At 52.3% G+C, this 22,960-nt stretch overlaps 1 long non-coding RNA gene across 4 annotated transcripts; it reads left to right on the top strand.

Annotated features, from left to right (window-relative positions):
• Nucleotides 1-11,743: 11,743 nt before the first annotated feature.
• On the top strand, nucleotides 11,744-17,485 carry LOC135325725 (uncharacterized). 4 transcript variants are annotated; one of them, XR_010386540.1, is made up of 6 exons: nucleotides 11,744-11,894; nucleotides 12,809-12,931; nucleotides 13,336-13,502; nucleotides 15,077-15,234; nucleotides 15,357-15,796; nucleotides 15,906-17,485. It is a non-coding gene; the product is annotated as an uncharacterized LOC135325725 (long non-coding RNA). The 4 variants fall into 4 exon arrangements; XR_010386539.1 differs by having other exon boundaries at nucleotides 12,804-12,931; XR_010386541.1 differs by having other exon boundaries at nucleotides 11,750-11,894; nucleotides 12,804-12,931; nucleotides 15,357-15,475.
• The last annotated feature ends 5,475 nt before the right edge of the window (nucleotides 17,486-22,960 follow it).

Below are 22,960 nucleotides of genomic sequence, written 5' to 3'. Positions count from 1 at the left end.
AAAACAAGGTGACTGGCTTCAATGAAATGTGATATTGTTGGATGGCCAAATTGGCACCAATCTCAACATACCTGTGCTGCAGTGCTGAGGCCCTAAACACCTAGCCACACTCCCGGGACAGTCAATGAAGTGTAACTGATTTTAGGCAGCAACAGGGAGGAGGCTGATCTCACCCAGTGCCAGACCCCTTCAAGGCAGATGTCTCTGCCTAATCCAGCTGCCTGCACTTCCCTTTCTAGGCAAAAGAGAGAAATAAGGTGTCTCCCTGAGAGGTCTTGGGAGAGACTTCTGCTGGTGACCAGCTAATGTTCCAGAAAGGTTCCTGTAGCTCCTGGATCACATTCCCCAGCACTGCCTGGGAACACAGTGACAACAGGGCATCTCGGGCAGCAGTAGCCTCTCTAGGTGCCCCAATTAATAAAGGCCTGAATGTAAACTTTTAGTCAAAAGTCCAAACCTATTCAAAGAAGAACTCTATGCAATAACTGAGAAAAGCCTTCCTTTCCAGAACTTCAAATACTATTTGTCAATTCTCATGTTGTTTTTCCTTTCTTTTTTATTGGCAGCACCATGTCCATGCACTACAGTAATTACTTCCTCTGTTCGAGTTTCTTTGTATGTTCGAGTTTCTTTCATATGTTTGTACAGTTATTCATCACGCCCTATTTGCTACCCGCACTTTGAATGGGGAAGTTTTCTGCGGAGGAACACCTCTATTTAAATTGACGTACTTCTCTCTCTTCTGCCTCTCTGCCCTGTCTTCTTCCTCGGCCTAGTCTGTCTTTACAGAGCTCTCCCTAGAAACATGAACTGTGATTGAATCACAGCACTTAGGATGGACAAGACCTCTGGATGTCATGTCCCCCCAGTCCCACCTCCCTCCTCCATGCAGAGGGAACTAAATGAGCTTGCTCAGGGGCTCACTCCAATTGCACATAGTCCACAAAGGTACTAAGAGTGCGCTTCATCCCATGTCCCAGGCCATTAATGAAGAAGTTCAACAGTGTTGCCCCCTGTGTTGATCATGGAGGGATGCCACCAGTAACCAGCCACCAGTTTGGCCTCCTCATACCACTAATCACAGCCTTTGGACCTGATGGACCAGCCAGTCTTCCACCTGCTTTATGGTTCATTTATCGAGTGCAGATCTCAACAGTTTGGCTACAGGTAGAACAGGGATGACTGTGTCAAAGGCCTTGCCAAAATGAAGGCACACCAAGTCCCCTGCTTTCCCCTTGTGCCCACAGTCTTCTGGTAGAAGGCATTCAGGTTGGTCAGGCAGAGTTTCTATTTCCCTTTGATCAGCCCATGCTGGCTCCTCCAATCCTTGCCCTCCATGTGTTTGGAGATGGTTTCCAGGAGCATTTGCTCCATCACCTTCCCAGGGACTCGCATGAAGCTGACCTGCATTCTTCCTCTTGCCCTTCTCTGGAAATGGGTGTGATGTCTGCCTTTTCCCAGATAGCAGGAACCTCCCTGCTTGCCTGGACATTTCAAAGACAATCAAGAGCAAAGTCACACGGGCACTAAGAGCCTTAGGGGCAGCTCTTACCGGTAGTATGTAAGGCAGAAAAGACAAGGAGAGACTCAGCTTTTTCCCTGTCCTTGTCACTATGTCCCCTGCCCCACTGAGCAGTGAGAGCACATTCTCCTTAGTTGCCTTCCTTGTGCTGCCAGCAGGCTTACAAAAGCCCTCCTGGTTGCCCTCCCCACCCCTTGCGAGCTCCAGCTCCAACTCCAGCTCCAGCTGAGCTTTGGCTTTCCTAGCTCCATCGCTGCACCCACAGGCAAGGTTTCTACCTGCCTCCTGGGCAGCCTCTTCCCCCTTCCACCCTCCGGGAACTTCCTTCCTGTGGTTGAACTCCTAAGTCAGGGTGCCCCTGGTCATCCATGCGGTTCTCCTGCCAGGCCCTGCTTGACTCCCATCACATCACACTGGTTTGTTCCTGGGCTTTGAGGACGTTGTCCCTGAAGATCCATGAGGGATCCATGGCCTCTCTGCCCTCCAGGACAGTCTCCTGTGCCAATTAACCTGGTTCTGGCCTAACAGCAGCACAGGCACAGGTGACTTCCAGGAACCTGCACCAACCAATCAGGTACTAAGGCAGAAGTGACCTCACAATCAGCACTGAAGCCCTTTGCCGGCTTCTGAGGTAGCAGTGACCTTACAGCCCCATATGTGAGCCCTGTGCCTGCTGCTGGCCTATCAGGTCCTGGGGCAGAAGTGACCTCACAAGCACAAACCCCAGCCATGTGCCTGCTCCTGGCCTGTCATGTTCTCTCACAGGAGTGACCCTCTCCTTGACTCCCAGCAAGGTGGGGAAGGTTGTTCTCTGGGATTTGCTTGCTTCTGCAAGAGCTTCTCAGGAGCTAGGAGAGGGCCTCGGAGGTGGCAGTGCCCTGGCCCCAGGCACACAGCAGCACCTTCACTCTGCCAGCCATGGGACCTCTCTTTCCTCCCCCCAGGTCTCTGCTCTCCAAGCTGCTCTCCAACAGGGTGACAAGTGCCTGAGGTCCCCTTGCCCACACACAGGGCATGGTCCTGATGGATTCCCATGAGCACTGCCAGCTTGTTGTCCCCAAGCGCCTGACCCAGGAAGCGTTTGCAGGAGGGAGACAATCGGTTATCACAGCCACAGGCAATGCAGTGCCATGAGGATCCCTCCAGGCCTGTTCTTCCAGCACTTCCTTGAATGACATGCTCGGGAGGAACAGGAAGGGCCAGGTCCCATCTGTGCCCATCCAGCCGGCTGCAGGGAGTCCCTGGGGTCCTGGTTTAGCCCAACAGAATGAAATTCTCAGTGTAGCGGCAGGGCTGCCACTCACTGCTGCCTTCCACACTGGTCCCGGAGCTTTGAGGTCCCCAACTGAAACCTTTGTTTGAGTGCGCAGCAACTGCCCCTTGGCTGGAAGGGGTGTCTCCAACCCTGATGCCCTCTATGCCACAAGGGCTGTCAGCAAAAGACCCTCCTTCCCCCAGGTACTGCTGCCCATGGAGGAAATGGCTCTGCCAGAGAGGGGGTAAAATCCACGCATATTTGGAGATGTCTACCGGTGAGACTGCTGCCTTCATTCCCCCTCTTTGGAGTTGTTTCCACTTTCTTCCTCCACCTCTCCCACAGAAAGTTACTTGACTCTGTGGTGGGTGTCCTGAGCTGCTGTCATGAGCAATCGGAGGAGGCTGTACCCAGCCCTGTGGCTCAGGGACTGGGATCCTTGGCACCTGGGGAGGGTCCCTGCTCCTTGGCTTGCCCAGGCCTTTGCTGTGAGCTCTCATGCACACACTTACTCTTGCAGTGGGCTCCCCGCGATGCCCAGATTATTGGCATAGTGTGTGTCAGCTCTTTCTCCAGAGGGATGATCCATGATGCAAGGGAAAAAATATGGCGCAGTATAGACTGAGGAGTGACAAGAAGAAATATCACTGAAGAGTATAGAAAGCATCAGGTAGTTTATAGTCACCTGCCTGACATTCAGTCCTAATCCTGTCTCTTTCAAACTAAATGCAGGCTTCATCCCACAGCCACTGAAGACAATGGGAAGCCTTACTCCCTCCGCCCCCGTCCCCAGTTGGTGTCAGTAGAAGTTCTAATGCTTTAATAAAAACTTAGACTGGCAAAAACATGTTCTACCACTAAAACAGCATAATCCTGGCCATGTGCTTGGAGGCTGAGTAAAGAAGAAATCCCTCTGGAGCTCTCTCCCTTGAGGAAGCCTGGGTACCTCTGGCTTCAGCCACTTGGCAACTGGCAGAAAGGCCTTTCTTGTTTTGATTGCTTTAAAATGTTGGCAGTCCCTGGGCACTCTGTTGATCATACCGCTCTCCCCAGCATTGGTAGTCTGTCAGTTGTGCCCTTTATTTTGCTTCTTTTTTGGTGGAGGCTGCAGGGTATTTCATCTGTCCCACTGCACTTGCCCTGCACTTGTCTGTACTCTTGCTGATACAACCCACGATAACGGTGACTCTCTTTGCTACAGGAGCACCCAGTTGCCTTCTTGTCAACTTGTTGAGCACCAGCACACCCAGGTCCTTTCCTGCAAAGCTGCTCTCCAGCCAGTCCACCCCAGCTTGCCCTATTGCACTTAGCCTGAGTGGCTAGATTTGCTGAAGCCTTAGGCCGAGCGTGGGAAAGGTAACAAATCTTTACTTTGTTTAATAAAAAAAAGTGCCTCAGAGCTCGTTCAGGCTGGGAAAATAAGGAAGCCACACGCAGTCTGCGCACCTGTGTCACTGACTCCAAGAGGGAAGACGCCAAAACAATTGGGAAAACAAGACCTTGGGAGACAACCACCAGACCCAACAAAACAGAAGTACAACCGTCATCAGAGACTGCAAAAAACAAAAATAAGGAGAAAAACAGCTTACCTCAGAATGACGATGAGACCCAATGAGGAGCAGGAGACCCCAGACCAAAAAAGTACTATTGGTCTAACTACCGCGTGAGGGGTGGGAAATGTAAGTCGAAAAGACTATAATTACCCAGGATTTGTTTATGTTAGGGTCCCCCTTTGGAGGCACCCAGCTCGAGCTGTAATTACTGCACATGCGTCATTAAAATGTAATTATTTAATTTGTTTTGATTTGGCTCTGAACTTTGCTTGCGGGAACCTAGGGTCGAGCCCTGTTATGGTGGCCGACAAGCCTAATTTCCATAACAGTTTGGCGCCCCAGATGGGACCCTAGGCGACCACTGTCGGGGCCTCTCGTCTCCAAACGATCATCTGGCGCCATTGGGTGAGTTCACCTGGGATCTTTGGCAGCGAGGGGCACTGAGAGAGTGAGTCTTAAACTCCCGCCTAAATTCTAAAATCTGGTCTGGTAACAGTGCACTGAAGGGGATACGCGGACTGGCCACTGTAAGGCGTACCAGGGGGATGGGCGCGAGTCCCATCCCCAGGGGGACAGGTAGGAGTCCCATCCCCAGGGTTAGACTGGGTTTAAGTCCCAGCTGGGTCCGGCCGGAGGAGGGGTGCACAGCCTGATCAGCATAAGGCGCACTGCAAAACTTTGAGACTGAAATTTAGTTCACCCACAGCAACCCATAGGACTAACACCAGCAGAAATTCTCTTCGGGAGACATTTAGCTATACTAAGCACTTGTTATTCCAGCTAAGACCAGCCTGTTAGACGGAGATGAACAACTAGCCCAGTATGTTCTAAGTATTCAAAAAAGGTTTGAAAATCTTTGAAAATATATATATATATATGCTCAATGATATCAATCCACACCACCTGAAATACAGGTGCCTGATATACAGCCTGGGGATGAAGTTCTAGTTAAAGTATTTTCACAAAAATCCAAGCTAAAACCTAAACGGAACAGGCCATATACTGTCATACTATGTTCTTATTTTGCTGTTAAAGTTGAACTGTACTTGTGTATGTTAAAAAAGGATGTGTATGTGTAAGAACACTTTGTAATCTTACATTCATAGATGGCATTGTTGTAGATACAAGTAATCACTCAACTATTTGTATTTGTAACTTTACCAGAATCATGGGATGTGATTTTAATTATTCGGCTCCTATTACGTCTTATCAATTGTTACAATCTAATTACACAATTCAAAATTTACTACCTGTCCCCACTGGAATGAATCTCACACTGGTGAAGAAACTACTACAACATGATGACCTGCGTCGACTGCTACAACGCATCCAAAGCAGTGGACAGAAAACTCTAATCACTGTTCATCATGATGCGGAAGAGATACACCACGTCTTGGAAAGGGTAAAAAGGGACGGAGAACATCATGGCTGGGAAACTCTCCTCGGATGGTCACCTGCTCACCAACTGCAACAGGGATTTATAATCACGTGTTGCATGGAGTAGTAACTGTGTAAAGTTTAACTGTGTTAGGCCTATTACTTACGATCATATTATACATAAGATTATGGAAAGTGATAGTACGCCTCCAAAGGCTTCGAGAACTCCGTTTAAAGTATTAGCAGGGATGCTTAATAAAAAAGAGGGGGGGACTGTTAAAGAATATTGAGCTGAAACTGTCCAGAGGTAGCTGCTTAGCACAACTTATATAAAACTTGCTTAGCATGAGTAGCTAAATTTGCTGAAGCCTTAGGCCACACTTAGATAAAATAATGAACTTTTACCTAGTTCAGTAAGAAAAGGGCCTGAGAGCTGGTTCAAACTGGAATGATAAAGGAGTTACAAGCAGTCTGCATTCCTGTGCTTCACACTCCGAAAGGGAGGATGTCAAGGCTTTGAAATAGGCCTACTTGGGCGCCAGGACCCTGGGAAACAAAGCCTCCTCTCCTTGCTGAAACAGTGTTAATTAGGGGGTCTGGACTATCTCGAGGTCTGGATTATACCCCCTTCGTCAGGACCTTGGGAGACAACACCTACTGTCCCTGCTGGGGCAGTGCTAATTGCTGGAACAGCACCTCTTTGTCAGGGCCTTGAGAGACAAGGGCAGGACCCGAAGAATGAAGACACATCCACCAGCAGAAACCGCAACAGTAAAGATAAACAGCCTACCTAGGGACAGCGATGAGTCCCAATAAGGAGCAGGAGACCCCAGACCTAAATATGAATATTGGTCCAAACTACCGCGTGAGGGGTGGAGAGCTTAGACTGGAAAGTGTAATTGCCCCGGGATTTCTTTGTTTGGGGTCCCTCTTCGGAGGCACCCAGCTCGAGCTGTAATTACTGCACGCATGTCATTAAAATTTAATTATTTAATTTGCTTTGATTTGGCTCTGAACTTTTCTGCAGGAACCTAGGGTCGGGCCCTGTTATGGTGGCCGACAAGCCTAATTTCCATAACAGGATTGCTGGGTGTGTACCCACTTCCCTGAACATTCCAACAAGGGCTTCCCGCTACCTGGAGTGCCTCTTAATTTTTCCTTTATGGAATTTATAAAACAGATAAGAAATGATAGTGCTCAAATGAAATATGATGAAACAACAGAACAGGAATGGGAAGTCCAGAGTGTGACAGGAGATTATTATCAATGTATCCAAAGATGTCATAAGAGTAATAAATGTTGGGAGAAAACTCTACTTTACGGAAAACAGCTGATCAACTGTACTGGAGCCATTAAGGTAGGAAGTTATGAAGATTGCTCTCGGGTACCCAAAATAGGTTATAAGTGGCCAAGTAAGGAGCTCAATGGATGGCGTGTTCCAAAAGGTAGTGGATGGTATTGGTTGTGTGGGAACAAGGCATGAAAAGTGCTACCTCCTAATTGGTCAGGGACAGGTACTTTAGGGGCAAGCATCCCTAATATTACTGTAACAAAAGAACTGAGTAATAAAGATCAAAAATGGTGTTTAAGAACATTCATGAGGAGACAAAAGAGGGTCAATGATCCTTTAATAGGTCGACCTACTTGGTTTCATTCATTCGCAAGGTGGCTGTTTCCACAAGTGGGAGTGAGTGAACTTGAAAAAGCAAGAGTAAATCTTTCAGCAGTTACTGAGCAAATAGGGAATAAAACCTCTGATGCCATTGTAGCTTTACAAGAGGAGGTTTCAGAAATTGCTAAAATAACCACCCAGAACAGAATGGCTCTAGATATGTTCTTGGCATCTCAGGGAGGAGTATGTACAGTAATAAATACTAGTTGCTGTGGTATATGTGGATCAAAGCGGGAGAATTTCTACCGATCTCAGTGAAATCTGGAAGCAGACTGAAATCTTACATGGGGTTCAGAAAGATGATAGCTCTTTTGGATTTGAAGAAACATGGAAATGGTTGACTTCCTGGTTCCCTGAGGTAAGCTCATGGGTTAAAAAGTGTTTAACAATTTGGGGGATGGTGTTATTAGTTTTTGTATGTGTTTATGTAGTGATTCAATGCATTTCTAGATGTTGTACCAAGTTAATAAGGGAAAAATTTTAAAAGAGAGAGACTAATGTGAAAATGATCATATAAGTCTCAAAGGGAGGAATTGTTACAAGACAACCCTGGGAAGCTCAGAAAGAATGTTTGAACCAGGTAGATTAGCATAACTTCTATCTCTCTTTTCTAAAAAGAAGCATTAAGTCTGAAGCTGTCTAGAGGTAGCCACTTAGATAAAACTTGCTTAGCATGAATTTGCTGAAGCTTTAGGCCGCACACTTGCTTAGCATGAGTAGCTAAATTTGCTGAAGCCTTAGGCTGCACTCCTAGTTCAGTAAGAAAGGGCCCCAGAGCTGGTGCAGGCTGGAAAGATAAGAGAGTTACAAGCAGTCTGCATTCCTGTGCCCCACACTCTGAAAGGGAGGATGTCCAGGCTTTGAAATAAGGCCTGCTTGGGCGCCAGGACCTTGGGAAGCAAAGCCTCCTCTCGCTGCTGAAACAAAGTTAGTTAAGGGGTCTGGACTATCCCCCCTCGTCAGGACCTTGGGAGATAACACCTACTGTCCCTGCTGGGGCAGTGTTAATTGCTGGAATTACTATCTCCCCTCATCAGGACCGTGAGAGACAGGGGTGGGACCCGGGGAATGAAGAAATCACTAACCAATCAGTGTAAAAGGGAAAATTGCAAATCTGGCAACTTGTTTGTATAAATGCTACTTGAAAAGTTGGGGGTGTGTGCTTGATTTGTGGGAAACCACCGAGCACCCAGGCTTGCGCAACTCTGAAATAAATAAGCAAATGTCTCTCCTGAGTGTGTAATTATTGGCTTATTGCACACCACGCAACGAATCCGCTTTTCGGACAAGAAGACTGCACTGTATTTGTCTTCTGATGATACAAATAGTCTTGCTAACAAGGCTTACTTCAGCATTGTACCACAAATATGTACATCACCACACACTTAGGAAGCCAGTGGTAGGTCACTCTGGGCTCCATCAGAAGGAACACCACTTGTTTAAAGAGCCCGTCCTGGAGACCAGGGGGCAAAAGTTGCTTATAGCTGCCATCATTTAAGGACACTGCAACTAGACAGGCAGACAAAGTGGTGCTGGTAAGAGAGTGCAAATACAAGATATGTTCTGGGTCTTTCTGGTTGATGACATTCTCTAAAAAATCTTCTACATATGCTGTAATCTAACACCCTCCCATCAGCTATTTATAACCATAAAGGAACGGAATCTCCAGAGGGTCAAACCTCCCCTAGTGCTGCGGGGGGGGTGGGAGTTGGCGGCCTGGCATGCGGGGAGCCGTAGTTTTCACCGCGGCATGCCGGGAGCAGTCGTCTTCCGGCACTGGGCTTCCGGGCCGCCATTTTCACGTGCACGGTATGCTGGGAGGTGTAGTCTTCTCAGAGGGGGCTACTGGGTGACCATGCTGCGCCTCTCGAGGTGGCGGGGGCGGGCAGGTCCCTGCCAGCGGGGCTCCCACCAGCCGGCCGCGTCGTGCTCTGTGGCAGGCCGGGAGCTGTAGTTCCAGGGGCCGGTGCCTTCTCAGCCCTGCAGCACTGGCCCGCTGGGTCTGTTCCTTACTGGACACGTGTCACTCGTGCCTGAGTCCCCACAGGTCACGCGGGACAGTGGAATGCCCCTGGTTTTCCCCAGTACAGGGCAGGAAGCATTTTCCATCTCTGGTGGTGTTGCAAGACAACCTTGGAAGCTCAGAAAGAGTGTTCCTGCTGTTTAAACTAGGCAGATGAGGAGAACCTCTCTCTCTCTCTATTTCCTGGGAGGAAATAATTCTTTAATCAAGGCCATCCTAGAACTGCTAAAGCCTTAAAGAAACTGTAAATCAAAATGTTTTGTTTTCTATGCATACATTGCCAATTTAGCAAAAGAATTCGAGGTATCCCCTAACTGAACTGTCCTCGCTGTAATACAGAAAGATCACGCCCATAGGTCAGAAAGACCCGTGCCCGGGTGACGACCCCTCCCCTGAGCATGAGTAGTAGTAAAATGGTGTGTAAGCAATATTAGAATTGTATGTAAATCACTAACCAATCGGTGTAAAAGGGAAAGTTGCAAACCTGGCAATTTGTTTGTGTAAATGTTACTTGGAAAGCCGGGGCGGGGGGGGCAGGGGGGGTGCGCTCGATTTGTGGGAAACCACCGAGCACCCAGGCTTGCGCAACTCCGAAACAAATAAGCAAATGTCTCTCCTGAGCGTGTAATTATTGGCTTAGTGCACACGGGGCAATGAATCCGCTTTTCGGACAGCAGTGTGACCGGGCAGGGTTGTCCCCGGGGGCTGGGGCTGTCCCTCTTGGAAATGGAGAGGCCAGGGAGAGAATGAGGGGCGCTGCGGGCTCCTGGGAGTCGTAGCTTTGCTCAGGACTGGGGCCAGTTAGGCAGCCGCTGGGAGGAGCGGCGGTGCTGGGAGGGCACGGTGCGGAGCTGTCCTGCTGTGCAGCGCAGGGGAAAGTCGACCAGCACCGTTGCTGTCCGAGGACCCTGGAACAGCCCGAGAGACCCTGGAACAGGCACCCCACGGACACCGTGTCACTGCCTCGCAAGGCCACTGTGTTCAGGTACGTTTGACTACATCCAGCAGAAGAAACGTAAGCCGAAGGATCAGGGCAAATAGCTGCTTGTCTAGGTTTGTTACCTAGCGACGCCCTGGCAAAGCTTTTTATGAACGCTCCTACTTGATCGAGTGCATATTCATTCCGTGCATATTAATTACTGCCAGACCGCGTACGTCACTGATCCTTTAAAGCAAGTCCGTGGTGCTGGGGTAGCACGTGTAGTGGAGACTAAATGCAACAATACCTCATTTTGATGTCGTTCTCTTATACGAAGGCACTTGGAGCAGATTACAACATTTATCACACCATTTTGTTTATTGAGTGGACCCTGACCCTGGGGAGAAGGCGGTACTGCAGCGAAAGGGAGCGCGCATGCGCATTGCGTTCCGCCGCGCTCACTGCTGCCATCGCGGGTCTGAAAAGCGGCACCGCACGCTCAGCGGCGTTGCGCACGCGCACTGCGTTCCGCCCCGCTCACCGCTGTCCTCGCGTGTCGACGAGGCAGCACTGCAGCCGCCGCCGGCCACCGCTGCGTGCGAAGAGCAGTGCAGGCAGCCGGCGCACACGTGTGCGCTGCCGGTCGCCGTGTTGGCCGCTACTCTCCGCTCTCTCGGGGACGGGTAAGCGAAGGGGCCGCGCTCGTGCCCCCTGCCCGGTGCTCGCGGACCGGGAGCGCTTTTCCCGAGAGGGCTTTTCCTTCTCGGCGCTTCCTGGGGGCGCGGGCACGGGCAGTGCCGTCTCGGAGCTGCTCCGCGGCACTCCCTCCCCGGCGCAGCCCCGGCGCCTGCTCGCGGACCCCCGCCGCTCTCTCGGGCGCGGGCAGAGCAGCCTCGGGGCGCTCGCTGCTCGGCCTGAGCGCCGGGGTCGCCCGCGGGAGCCGGCCGGCTGCAGCGCGGCGCTGCGACCACGCGAGGGCGCCATTGCGGGTCTCGCCTCCCTGCCGCTGCCGCTGCCGCTCCCCCCCGCCCCTCCCGCGCGGTCCGTAGCCAGCCCGTGCGCGGTGCGGCTGCGCGCACTTGGCGGCCGGCGGCGCATGCGCGGCAGCAGGGAGCGCGATGGCGGCGAGCAGGGCGGGTGTTTTGGCTGGGCGGCGGCGGGCGAGGGCAGAGGCCGCCTGGAGTCGAGCATGGGGGGGCCCTGGTGAGGCGAGGGTGTACTTTTGGGTGGCCGCGGGCGTCGGGCTGTGTCCTGGCTGGTGGGGCCGTCGCTGCGTGGAGGCGGCGGGGCGGGGGGAGGGGTCGGGCCTGGCTCCGCGCTGCGCCGCGCCGCGCCGGGTCTGCCGGAGCGCGGCTCTGACTCTCCCTTTTCCGTGTGTCGCCTGTAGGGCTGCGGTTGCTCCCCAGCGCGGGCCAGGGCGTGCGCTCGCCCCTGCGGACGCAGCCTGGAGGAGTGTGTGTGGGGGTGTCTGCGCGGGGGTCTGGATGTGTCCAGCAGCGGCACGGCAGCCTGATGCCTCCTCTCGTCTGGGACGCGGGTTCCTTGGCAGCTCTTCTGGGATGCGGGGCCCTTGGTGAGTTCCCTGCTGCCTCCTCTGGCGTTCTGTGCGAGCTCCTAGATCCCTCCTCCTCCTCTCCCCTCCCCCCCTACCCCCGTCTGCTGGGGTGGGAGACTGGTGGCTCCTCCCGCCGAGCTGACAGCCAGGTGGGGCACCCCTGTGCGCTCCCTACACATCTGGGATGGCACCCCCACCCCGAGGGCCCCGCAGAGTCCCACCCTTCCTGCAACCAGCCCCCCCCAAAGCCATTAAACCACCCATAAATCCTGCTCCAACACCCCCACAGGCCCCACAACACCTCTGAGCCCTGCCGCAACGTTGTCACTGACTCCAGACCTTCCCCTGCACTCTGTCCAAAGCCCCAAACATTCCTAAAACCACTCCCGGGCCCGGGCCCCGCAGCAGTGAGGCATTCTAACAAAGATGGGATGTGATCTGCGTCTCCGCCTCGACTCAGTCCCGCTTCAGGGAACCGGGAGTTTACAGCGCTTCCTGGTGAAGAGTGTTGACGGGTGGATGCGCAGATGACAAAGAGGTTTTTCTCTCTTTTCTTCTGAGCCGCCTCTGAGAAGCCTCTGTACGTACACGACGTGGCTGATCTGGGATAATCGTGCTGTGCACAATGTTTAAGGAGAACATTGCCATGAAATGGTGGGCTAAGGAATAGCCTAAAAAACCTAAAAGGCTCGGGAAAAGCCAAAGAGAACACCAATGGGCTCTGGGAAGTCCCAGTGACGCTACAGAAAACAGCGTGGCTTTTAGGCACCTCCTCAGAGCAGCAACAATGTCTTGCTCCAGCCTGTGGGACAATGGGGACTCTTAATTACCGCCGTGGTTACGTCAATCACCCCGAAAGCCTCGGAGAAGTGGTCCAAACACCTGATACCCTCGCGGCCTCGGCAGTCTTTTTGGTTTGTTTGGCAGGGTAGTCCACCGAAGGGGGACATCTCGAAGAGAAGCAGCGAGACCTGGGGATCCGGTTGTTCGTTTTGGTCGTCGCCTGTGAGGCCAGCATCCGAGCGTAAGAGGAATCTAGGCGCTGTCTCGAGAAGGTAATAGGTTTGAAACGGAGACGGGCAAATCAAGGGCTATCGTTCTTCCACGTAGTTAAAGATCGAGAGTGTTGTCAGTTAAGTGCGCGTCTACAAGGGTTTGAGAACAGTCACAGTAATACCGAAGCAGAATAAAAATAAGGTTTCATGGAAGATGGCGTTAGGTAAGTATTAGGCGATGTGCCCGCCTGCCTAATAACCTAGCCCTAATTGCTGTATGTAACGTTTCCAGACTGTTTACCCTGTAACATATGATGTAACGTGCCGTATTAATATCTTTCCTTTAAGGGAAAGAAGGAAAAAAAAAGGGAGGGGGGGGAGAAAACAGGGTAAAGAGAAAAAGATCATGCGTAAACCTAAGTGTTTCCCTGAAAGTAAAACGCGAGTTTATCGCTTTCTTACAGAGATGGCACCAAGGACAGCAAATGCTGACAAAGAGAAGAGACGGACAAGCATTTTCTTGTGATTAATACCGAAGGGACGGGATGAGACAAGGAAGCCAAAATGCAGTGGACCCTCGATATCACCAGGAACTGCTACAGGAGGCGGCGTTCTGGCACGGGTAACTAAGGTAACTATCGATAATGACTGTTAGCCATTATTTCGGCCTCCCAGAGGCAGCGCTGAGGACTAAGTAACCCATTCCTACCCTGTGGCTGCTGTTACCTATATGTGCCTTAGCTTTGCTTTGGCTGTTTCTCTTTTGTTTTGTTATCGTCCATGCAGCTATGGAAAGGAAAAGATGTAATACTTACTTTTTTAGATTAATTGCCGTGGCTGAAGTTGAAGAGACTATATATGAATATAAGCAAGCTGAAGTAATAAAATCAAATGGAGCCAAGTGAAAGCTGTCTCCCTCTGCTAGAAAAAGGGAAAGCCCGTTCCTCCTGGCGAGGAAGGATCGCTGTTAATAGTGATTGGAATAATAGATCACCAACATATAACGGAAGGTCTGTACGCATTACGAGACGTATGCTGCGTACGTTCATCTGTGCGTGTGACTTTACGTGTCTGTGAAGCATCATACTTTTAAGAGCTGCGAGACAGCAAATTATTGTCTTAGGGGACTGGTAGTCAAGTGACCAGATTTAGTGAAGAGGAAGGGAGCGAGAGAGAAGTGTCTGAAGTGTAAAACTAAGAGATCAATTTCAGGAAGGCTCAATGAGTGCGAGCCCCGGGTTAGTTACCTGGCAATGGTATTTGGGGAAACAGGAAGACGGTGGATAGAAGAAGGGTTAAAGCCTTGTGGAATTAAGGCTCCTTCTCATCAGTTCCAACTTGGAGCAATTTTAGGAAGATTTAATTTCCTCCAGCAGCGTTAACGTGGCTTTGCCGGTATCAGCAGACCGTGGTGGAAAGTAGTGGGAGGGAGTCATGAATGGAGCTGGGACACGGAACGTGACGCTGCTTTCACTGAACTGGGAGAAGTGGCTGTAAAACCTGCTGCCCTCAAATTCCCAGGACAAGGAAAGCCTTTTTCGGTAATGCTTTCCACATCTGCTGACTCTGTGGGAGCAGCACCGCTAGAAAATGGCGGTAAAGGAAAGTGAGTGCCGGTAGCCTCACCCTTACGTCCCCTTTGGGGCCAGAACAAAAATTCTCTGGCTGTGAGAAAGACTGTTTAGCAGCAATCTGGGCTGATAAGCGTCTTTGAGACTTTTAGCTTTGATCGCACAGGGGCAATCCAATCTGTTCAGTTCCTTCTAAAGTAGTAACGTCAGGGAAATGAAGAGACAGCAGAGTATCCTCTATCCAGGTGGCACAGCGGGCGCTGATCTTAACGAGCGGGGGCAGAGGGGTGGTTACTGTGCAAGTGTTACAAGCAGTGGATCTTCTGGCGTGTGCCTGAATGGATGGAGGGGCAGAGCACGGTTGTGCCAGAAATGCGGACGCAGAAGGTTTCTGAAAGATTAATCTCTAGCGGCTGCTTAGTCTAACTTCCCTGTCACGGCAAGCCTGACTGTCACCGTAGCTTCCAAACCAGGGGCTGGGGGAAGCGGTATTCGTGGCTCGTGTATTCTCGTTTACCTTGCTCGTGTGCGTATTAGATCCGCTTTTGTGCTTGCAGACAGCTTTGGATTCTTACGATTTTCTGCAGAGCTTTGATTTTTTTTTTTCTTCTTTCTTTGCTCTGTACTTTTGCAGGGCGATGGATTTTACTCTGCCTCCATCAACAGGCGCTGGCTGGCAAAGTCGTCGTGTCCCAGCGGAGACTCTTAGGCAGGACGGGAGGAGTTCGGATCCGCAGCCTGCCAGAAGAGCGTCGCCTGGGAGGGGTCGCTAGCCTTGAGCTACAGGCACTGGTGCATACGGCTCGTTCTGTCAGACGCAAAGAGGTTTTTCTTTTTCGGTTGCAGAAATCTTGGCTTGGCTTTACACTCTGTAGCGGCAGTATTTTTGTATTTATAGATTGTGTTAATCCTAGGTGTTCGGAACCTCAGGCAACAACTATATGCTGCCGCGAAAAGCTACCGGTTACCACTGCCGTCAGACGGGATTTTTGCTGTCGCAAGTTACGGTTCCTTTTAGGAGCCAGCTACAAAAGTAACTTTGCTATAGCAGAGAAATGGGGTTACGTGTGTACGAGCAACAGCGCCAGAGTACACAGCAAAACCACAACCTACCATAACCCATCAGCTCCGTCTCTCTGGAGTCTGGAGTTTTTGGAGGCCTCAGTTTTTATCCTGCCTTGGCTGGACAGTGCTTTCTGAGAGTGTCCGTCAGAGGCAGTTTCCCTGCAGAGGACCATCTAGCGAAGGCTGGAGGTGGCCGGGTGCCTGAGCGAGCCTGCCTGTGCGTGAGAGCCGCTCTGACATCTTTGCGATGAAGCAGTGCCAGAGAGGGTGACTGAAGCAGCACGGGAGGGTCGGTCACGACTGTGGGAACAATCACGGGCCTTGGACTAGGGAGCAGTTCTAGTAGGAGGGCTGTGCAGTTGCCCGGCCTCTCGGTAACTGCTCTGGCCTCTTTGCAGGTGCCGAAGCCCAGTCGGGCAGTCGAAGGAGCCTCGTCGCAGCTGGGAGCTCTGCGGAGATGCGCGGCCGGCTGTGGAGGATGAGCTCTGACTTGCGGCGTGGACACGGCTAAGTCCTGGGCTGCATCGTACGCGAGTGGGGCTGGGAGGTGCGAGGCGTTCGTCCCCTAGCCGTGGTCACTGGCGCCGCTGGCTGTGGCCGTTTGCCCACGGAGCTGAGAGGACCAAACATACTGATTGCCTGACCCAGAGATGAATTAGTGCTTGCAGGCTTTCAGGTAGGTTCAGTGCAAGTGCAGCTTAGAGCAGTCCCGTGGAGTGACGCTTGCACATGCTCACATTTGAATGGTGGCTAAAACCAAGCCTCTAAACAGCAACTGTAACGCAATTCTGGTGCTTGTCTTCCTGTTCTGCTGTACTTCTAAAGGAAGGGAAAACTTCCTAAGCTGCGGGCAAAACTCTTTGGCTTCTCTTGACTGTTTCCATGCTCTGGAAACAGCTTTGGGTGCTTTGGTGCTTGTTGCTTAAAGCTGAGGGTTTGGAATTTTTCACTTAAGGTTGATTGTTTAGCTTGCTGCTGAGGGTCTCTCACCCAGGAGTTACGGGTTATTCCTTTCTTTTGTGGGGCTCACTCTTTATCAGTCAGGGTTTACAGTTTGCTCATGTAGCAATCGGGGCGCAGAATTTAAAATCCAACCCCATCCCTTGTCCCGATCCAATATCGGGGGGGTTTCGTTACGATCCCAAGGACGAGATTAAGACGCTAAAACCGGTCAAATATCGTACAACCGTTTAACATTATTTTCCACAAAGTGGGGAGAAAAGGTGGGGAAAGGCGAAGGAGAGGCGAAGGGAAGAGGGGAACAAGGGTAAGGGGAAAAGATAGAGAAAGCTGGAAAAGGAGAGAAAGAGCTGGCTACCACCAGTCCAAGTCCAATGATGTTCTGCTGACTCTGTTCGAATTACAGCTCAGGCTGGGTGCCTCCAAAGAGGGACCCCGAACAAAGAAATCCCTGGGCAATGATACTTTCCAATCTAAGCTCTCCACCCTTCACACAGTAGTTTGGACCAATAGTAATATTTAGGTCTGGGGTCTCCTGCTCCCTATTGCGTCCCTCGGTAGGTTGTTTACTGTTGCGGTTTCTGCTGGTGGATGTGTCTTCATTCTTCGGGTCCTGCCCTTGTCTCTCAAGGCCCTGACAAATCAGTACTGCCCCAGCAGTGATAGTAGGTGTTATCTCCCAAGGTCCAGACAAAGGGAATATGATCTGGACCCCGAGATAGTCCAGACCCCCCCCTAATCAGCACTGTTTCAGCAGCGAGAGGAGCCCCATCATCCAACTACGATGGCAGTTCTTTGACCATTTGCTTGTCCAGCCACTCAGACCATAGAGGCCTCGTTTGTGTGCAAGTATACTGTGGGAGAAAGTGTCAAAAGCCTTCTGAAAGTTGAGGTAACTGACATTCACTGCTCTCTGTTTGTCCATAAATAGAGTTCTTTTAACATAGAAAGCCATCACGTTGGTGAGGCATGATTTCCCCTCAGGAAATCTGTGCTGACTCTTCCCAGGCACCTCATTCTCCTTCCTTTACCCGGAAATGTGATCAGAGGGGGCTCGCTGCATGACACTCTCCTCATCAAAGTGAGTCTGAACAGCCTGTAGTTGCCCAGGTTGTGCTTGTGGCCTTTGTGGAAGAGGGATGTAACATTTGCCCTTCTCCAGTCATTGGGTCCTCCCTGAGTCTCCACAGCTTTCCAAGATGACAGAGAGTGGCCTTGCGAGATAGAGGCCAGCTCTCTCAGCATCCTCAGCTGCAGCCCATCCAATCCTGTACACTTAGAAATAATTCCTGCCTCAATCCCCAGGCCCTGCTGGTTGTTTTTCTCCTCAGGACTCCTGACTCTAGGCACAATGGCCTGGGAGACCTTGCTGGTGGGGGCTGAAGCCAAGGGATTGAGTTCCCCAGACCCATCTACCTCTGCTATTACCAGATTGCCTGCCCCAGTCAGGAATGGGACCACGTTATCCTTGTTCAGGCTTTCACTGTTACTGAAGCAATAGCAGATCATCTTTTTGCCCTTGACATTCCTTGTAGCCTCAGTCCTAAAGGCGCTTAGGTTTTGCTAACAGCTTCCCTACTTCCCTGGACAGCATTTCTCACTTCCTGCTTTGCAGCCTCTCCCTGCTTTCTGTTCCCCATCCCTGTGCTGCCTTTTTGTCCTGTTGTTCAGTTGTGAGTTCCCTGTTCAGCCACTCTGTCTCCTGAGATCTCTGCTTGCTCTCCTGGACATCAGTATGGGCCATTCTTGAGCTTAGAGGATGCTGTCCTTAAAGACCTGCCACCTTTCTTGAGTTCTTCTGTCCTTCAGACTTACCTACCACAGGATCCCTCTACCAGTAGGTCCAAGTCTGCTCCTCTGACATCCAGAGTGTGGGCTCTGCTACTCTTCCTCCTCATATCGCTCAGGATCTGGAACTCCACTGTTTCATGGCCACTGCAGGCAAGGCTGACACATCTACCTGGCTGCCCTCCTGGGCAACATCCTCATCATCACAGCCGTAGCCTGCGACCACCGCCTCCACACCCCCATGTACTTCTTCCTCCTCAACCTCTCCCTCCTTGACCTTGGCACCATCTCCACCACTGTCCCCAAATCCATGGCCAATTCCCTGTGGGACACCAGGGCCATTTCCTACTCAGGATGTGCTGCACAGGTCTTTTTTTTTGCCTTTTTTGTTTTGGCTGAGTATTGCCTTCTCACAGTCATGGCCTATGATCACTGTGTTGCCATATGTAAACCCCTGCACTATGGGACCATCATGGGCAGCAGAGCGTGTGTCAAAATGGCAGCAGCTGCCTGGGCCAGTGGGTTTCTCAGTGCGGTGCTGCACACTGGGAACACATTTGGAGTAACATTCTGCCATGGCAATGCCCTGGGCCAGTTCTTCTGTGAAGTTCCCCAGATCCTCAAGCTCTCCTGCTCAGACTCCTACCTCAGGGAACTTGGGGTGCTTGTGATTACTGTTTGTTTAGGCTTTGGGTGTTTCATCTTCATTGTGGTGTCCTATGTGCAGATCTTCTCTGCTGTGCTGAGGATCCCCTCTGAGCAGGGACAGCACAAAGCCCTTTCCATGTGCCTCCCTCACCTGGCCATGGTCTCCCTGTTTGTCAGCACTATCATATTTGCCCACCTGAAGCCCCCCTCCCTCTCTTCCCCGTCTCTGGATCTGGTGGTGGCTGTTTTGTACTCGGTGGTGCCTCCAGCAGTGAACCCCCTCATCTATAGCATGAGGAACAGGGAGCTCAAGGATGCCCTGAAGAAACTGATTCACCTGCTTTTAGTGCAGCAGCAATGAGCTGCCCATCCCTCTTCACAAGTGGTTTCTAAGTACCTCAGACAAGTCTTGTGCTTTGGGCATTCTTGCTGTGATCATCATGTTTGTGCAGAAGTGTTGGAATTCATCCCACTTCCTTACAGCCTAGTCTCTCTGACCCAGAGGTCTTCTGTAAATGTGTGTCACTGTGTCAGAGTTGGCCTCTCTGTAATAAAAGCAGATTTCCTCAGTGCGGTGCTTGAAGCTTGGGCTCTCCTTCAAAAGCTGGAGCCAAGAATGTGCTCAAGGACTTTCCCCCTGAAAGGGCCTGGTGCTTTTCTGGGGCTCTCCCTGGGCTCAAGGCAATGAGCTTAGAGGTGCTGTGTTAGGGAATGAGGGCTGGATTCAGCTCTCACTTGTGGGTGCCCAGTGCTCCTGGAGATGGTGAATGGTCAAGTGGTATCTCCCATAGGACACAGCTGGACACTGATGCCCGTCCTTCTTGAAGGGAATATGGATCCATCAGGAGAGCACAGGGCATCCCCAAGGGCACCACGTGCTTAGTGGTGGGCAGTGAATGGAGCTTCACAAAATCCAGTGGAGTCATCCAGAGGGAAAGGGCTAAAGCAGTGAATGTCCTGGCTAGTGAGAGCTCTGCAATCCCACTAGAGGCAGCTGGGACCCAGGAGGCCCAGGGAAGGTAGCCTGCAGAGTGGTCCATGTCACCTTCGATGAGAAGCCATGGGCTGGATCTGGCGACACGCCTGAGCACAGCCTGAGCCATTTGAAATGCCCTGTAATTGCTCAGAGCATCATCCATGGCCACAGGGCAACAGATGTCTCGGTAGGGGATCACCAGGTGCAATGATGCCCATCCAGCTGGGTCTGCATCCAACACGCAAAACTACGACCAGTGAGGAGTCACCCTGTGGCCCCAGGGCACCACAGCCCACTTGCTCTGCTGAGCAGCACTGCCAGCTCGGAGCCCCATGAGGAGCACAGGGTTGGATCCAGGAATGGCTGGGCAGGCAGCACCCATGCACTTCCCTGGGGAAAGACTCTCCCGGGAGCAGGGACATCCCTGGAGAAGAGCAAAGGAGCAATTGTGTGCCCCCAGGGCTGCCCTGGCCTCCTCTGCTCCTCCCCTCCCTCCCTGCCTCTCTCCTTCTCTCTGTTCCTTTTCCTTCCCTCTCTCCTTCCTTCCACCTCTCCCTCCTTCCCTCTTCCCTCCTCCCTGCACTAAAAACAGGGAGAGAAAGCTCTCTCTCCTCCTTCCCTCCCCTCTCTCTCTCCTTTCCTCCCTCTTTCCTTCCCCTTCTTCCCTCTCTACCTTCCTCCCTCTTTCCTTTCCTCCCTCCCCCTCTCCTGCCTTCTCTTCTTCTCTCCCTCTCTCCCTCCCTCTTTCCTCCCTCTCTTTTCATTCCCTCTCTCCTTCCCTCCATCTCTCCCTCCTTCCCCCTTCTCTTCCCCTTTCTCTCTCCTCCCTCCCTCCTCTCTCTCTCTACTCTCTCCTTCCCTCCTTCCCTCCCTCTCTCCCTCTCCCCTTCCCTCTCTCCCTCGCCTGTCCCTGGACAACTGGGGCTAGGGGGGAGATGCTGGGCAGCGCTGGGGCTGCAACCAGAGCCCTGACTGATGGTCCCCTGCGGCCCCAGGGCCATTTGGCAGCCAGGCCTGTCAAAGGGCCCCTGCGGGGTTATTTTCTCGGAATACGGCCCAACGTCCAAGTACCTCTGACCTCCTCTACCCGCTTGCACCCTACTAGTCCCATTTAGTCTGGGCTTTGGTGACTGCTGTGTGATGGACGTTCCTTAGAGCTGGTTGTTCTGCCCCAAGGGTGATGAAAGGGAGGTGCCGCGTTTCTGCTGCCCTGCCCCACGCCGAGGGAATCGCCTGTGCCTGCCAGGGGCACAGCTTTCCTCCCCGTCCAGAGACAGGAGCCAGGGCCCAAGGACAAGGGCGGATGCAAAGGGTAACAGCTCCAGGCAGGGCTGGGGTCCCTGTCCCTGTGCCTGGGGTGCCCGAGGGTGCGCGTGTGGGGCAGCAAGCGTGGGCCTCTTTCACACGTGGGGCAGAGCATCCTTCAGCTCCGCTGCACAGGTCACTCCCAGCAGACCCTGCTCCAGACCGTGCCCGGGGAGATCACAGCAGGGCCAGGAGTGGGGAGCTCCCCAGGGCCCCAGCTGAGCCCCTCGAGTTTGGCTGGGTGCTGCACAGACCCCTTCCCCCTCCCACAACAGCATCCTCCCATTTTGCCAGGGCTTGAACAGAGCCCTCTCCCTGGGTGACACTGGGTGCCCCTTTGCGCACGGTGCTGCCCAGGCCCTCGGAGCGAGGCCAGGAACCACCCCCAAACATGCTGAGCATGGCACTGGCCCCCACGCTGGGCCTTCACAGCCGTCCCCCATCTCCTCAACCCACTAGGCCACCACATCACCCCTTCCCTCAACACGTCCACCATCCCTGTTCTTAAATCCTGGTGCTCTCCCATGAAGTGCAGCACAAAACACATTCTCACTGAAGAAATCAGTATATCAGGAGGGAAGAGACATGCATTTCTTCGCAATGCCTCTCCTGTGGGGGAAAAAAGAAAAAATGTATCAGGGAGAAATAGAGATGTGAACAGAAGAGGGGGGGACGAGGGAATGAGGCTTTGCGTGTAAAACACTTTGCAAACAAGATCCAGCTAGTGATGATTTCTGCTAAAGAACGCCAGCAGTGTTCCAGCAGGGCTGGCACTATCGGGCTGACTTTCGCAGATCTGCTTTGCAAGAATCTGCAGAGAACAGGAGGGCTGAGATTCCTGTTCCCCAGTGCAGACTGTGTCCAGTGGAGGGGCTTGATTCATTGCCCTCTCATTGATCTCTTTATGGAGGTGTTTGGCGGTCTCCAAGAAAGATCCATAAGTCCCATCCTCCAATTTAGGGAAGCTGGCCAAAACCCCAGTCCCTCTGATGCAAGACTTCCCCCCTCACAGCATGGGTGGATCCGGCAGGAGGGTGATTCTCCTCCAGGAGTGCTTATCCTTCCAGAAAGAGTGGGGGCTGGCAGCACCGAGTAGATTCAGGTGTCTGCCTTGGGCTCCTCTGCCCTTGGGTGCAATGAATGCTGCAACATCTCCCCAGGCAGGTGCATCTCTCGTGTTGATGCCTCCATCTGAGAGGGCTCCCTGGACTCCCATGTTGCGGCCCGAAGGGAGTCGTTTAGGACGACCTCCCTCCCCTTAGGACCAGCGACCAAGTTCGTGATGCCCTTGGACTGAATTAAGGTGAAAACGACACCAGCCAACCAGTTTTAAGATTTATTAAGGCAAAATGGAATCAACTAACTAGACACGTCTCGCGTCACACGTTTAGGAAAAAGAGAGGAAAAGGGGAAGACAGAGAGAGAGAGAAAGATAGATATCACCACCCGTGGATCCAGCAGCGTCCCGTTGGTCCTCTTCTCTTGGGAGTCTCGGCGGCAGCGGAGGTGGGGGGCAGAGGCAGGAAGCTCCCATCTGGTTCCGCTGACTCCGCTCGAGTTCTTCAGTCGTTGCAAGCAAGCCCCCCCCGACCCCCCCATTCACCCAGTCTGCAGTTTTTATAGGTTCTTGCCCCACCTCTGGGCGGTGCTTCCTCGCTTCCCATGCAGATTAACTGTCATGCGCAGTCCGCCCTCTCGGAACCTTCCAGAAACGGGCTGGGGCATCTGGGGATCTCCTGCTCATGCGCAGATGGCAAATGTGTACGTGCAGTTCGT

Source organism: Dromaius novaehollandiae, unplaced genomic scaffold (genome assembly GCF_036370855.1).
Source record: "Dromaius novaehollandiae isolate bDroNov1 unplaced genomic scaffold, bDroNov1.hap1 HAP1_SCAFFOLD_115, whole genome shotgun sequence".
Taxonomy (NCBI): domain Eukaryota; kingdom Metazoa; phylum Chordata; class Aves; order Casuariiformes; family Dromaiidae; genus Dromaius; species Dromaius novaehollandiae.
Note: the sequence above shows the minus strand (reverse complement) of the source record. Positions and strands in the feature narration are given on the sequence as shown.